The following is a 2715-nucleotide window of genomic DNA, read 5'->3' on the forward strand; positions in this document are numbered from 1 at the left end:
TGCAGATGACACAGCCTTACTTGCAGAAAGTAAAGAAGACTGAAAGTGTTGACAAATGAAGGTCAAAGGTGACATCCTTCAATATGGATTGTGTCTCAACGTGAAGAAAATAAAATTCCTCACAACTGGACCAAATCACATCCTGGTAAATGGAGGGGGGGAGAGAATGAAGTTATCAACAATTTTGTCCTGCTTGACCCAACAATCAATGTCCTTGGGAGCAGCAGTCTAGAAATCAAATACCGTATTACATGGGTCAAATCTGCTGCAAAAGACCTTTAGAAAGTGTGAAAAGACAAGATGGTGCTCTGATAACTAAGGTGCCCTTGATCCAACTTAGATCTTTTCCATTGTGTCATATGTGGGCAAAACCTCGAAAATGAAAAAGGAAGATGGAGGAATTGATAGATAAGAACTGTGGTGTTGGAGAAGATTATTGAACTTCCAGAAGAAAGAACAAATCAGTCTTAGAAATACAAAACAAAACAGGATACTCCTTAAAAACAAAACTTCAAAAACAAGAGAAAGAAACACAACTTCAAACCAGCTCTAAACAGCTGTTGGAGTCCTTAGGAAGAAGGGCAAGCTAGATACATTGTAACCAAGCATCTTGAATTCGATTTTGACCCAAGTCCTAAATAGGTGGAGGTGCTCCCCTCAAAGATGGCAGCTGACACACATTCAGAGCAGCTCAGTTGGCCACTGTCTTTGAGTGGGGCATCATGACGTGGTTCCTCCCAAACCAAAATCTAACTCACTGCCATCCAATTGACTGACTCCTAACAATCCTGTGTCCTCACAGCCTTCAAAACTCACTCCTATCAAGCCAATTCTGATGCATAGAGACCTGAGATTTTCTGAGACTGTAACTCTTTACAGTTGTAGAAAATGTCATCTTTCTCCTGTGGACCGGCTGGTGGTTTCAAACTTCTGACCTTGAGGTTAGTAGCCCAGTGTGTAGCCACACCACCACCACGGATCCTACCACAAAAACAAAACAACCCACTGCCATCAAGTCTATGGTGACACATAAAGCTCCCTTGGAGCAACTGGTGGTTTTGAACTGTAGACCCTAAAGTTTGCAACCCAACTCATAACCACTGTGTGACCAGAGCTCCTTACCAAGGCTCTTACTCCAATCAAAAATCACTGCACAAGAAACTTAGCGTGCTGCCCTTGTTTCCCTGTGCCCGATGGAGCCTTCTGGAACCAGTTGTAAGCCCTGCTTAGAAGTCAGGGGTTTAGGCTTTGGATACACCATCAGGAACGAGGAGGAATTGCTAGCAGGGAACATCAAAAATAAGGGGAAGCTTATTTTTGAAAAATGAAACGAATTGACCCAATAACAGTGGAACTCATACCAACAATCATAAGGATGGCTCGGGACTAGTCAACACTTCATTCTTTTATTCCTAAGGCCAAGCCCAGGATAAACGTTCTGCTTCCTTCCAACAGACTGGAGGTTCAAAATCCACCAGCTGCTCCTTGGGAGAGGATGTGCAGTCTGCTTCCATAAAGATTTAGCCTTCAAAGCCCCAAGGGGGCAGTTCTACTCTATCCTATAGGGTCGCTGAGGTGTACTGGATTTGATAGCAGGAGTTTCGGTTTTTTATGGTGCACATAAGTCATCAGATGCCTGAGCAGGCTCAAGGGCTACACTCTGTATTAGGTTACCAGTTCGAAACTACCAGCCACTCCTCAGGAGAAAGATAAGGCTTTCTACTCCCATCAAGAGTTACAGTCTTGGAAACCGATTGTGGTAGCAATTGCACGATTTTACTTGAACTATGGAATGATGTATGTATGAATTTCCAATGAATAATAAACTAAAAGATTTAAAAGGTGACCGTTCTACCCTGTCCTCCAGGGTTGCGATGTGTCAGAATCATGGATGTCAGTCATGGCTGTAAGTTTTGGTTCAGCATAGGAAGGATGGTAACTATCGTTTTTCTAATGCTTACCATGTATAAAGCATTGTTTTCAATGCTCTGTGAGTCACCACCACAAAGCTACCGGGTAGGTACCACTCATCCCCATTTTGGAAAGCAAGCAATAGAGGCACGGAGACACATGTGAACACTCTTGAGACACTGGACAGTGGGCATGTTGCTCAGCCCTGGGAAAGGGAGGCAGGAATATAGCTGCAACATTGTAAAGTTCTTTAATCTAGAAAGTAACCAAAGCCGCGGACTGTTCCCAGCTTCCTTAGGAGGAGTCAAGGGAGCCTGCGTCTGCGTGCAACTACAGGCAAGAAGTCTCGTTCTCAGGGAGTCTTCTGTTTAAGCATCCTCCTCAATAAACTTTTCTCCAAGATACCAGACACCCCCCGCCCTAATGTTCAGAAAGGTCCTCTGAGAAGGGAATCCTTAACCCTAGAGTTTGAAATCTGCTTCTGCACCCCAGGCAATGGCAGCTCAAGCCAAGGGGCAGCTAGTATCGCAGTCAAATGAACAATTTTAGGTAGCGCGTATACAGGGATTCCTTGCAAAATCATTTTAACTTTGCGGAAATGTGAAACTTTTTCATGATCAACTCTTGGAGAGAAATCATCCTTGTAGCTCCTCATTGTGGGTCCAGTGCCGTCATGGAGTTGATTTCCTGTCATGTGCTCCCTCTTGGGAGAGTGTGGAGACTTCCAGACTAGTTTCGCCTTTCAGCGTCTGCATCCTACCAGCCAGGTAGATATAACTTAGAGCAACACTGCAAATACGAATC

Source organism: Tenrec ecaudatus, chromosome 1 (assembly GCF_050624435.1).
Source record: "Tenrec ecaudatus isolate mTenEca1 chromosome 1, mTenEca1.hap1, whole genome shotgun sequence".
NCBI lineage: Eukaryota > Metazoa > Chordata > Mammalia > Afrosoricida > Tenrecidae > Tenrec > Tenrec ecaudatus.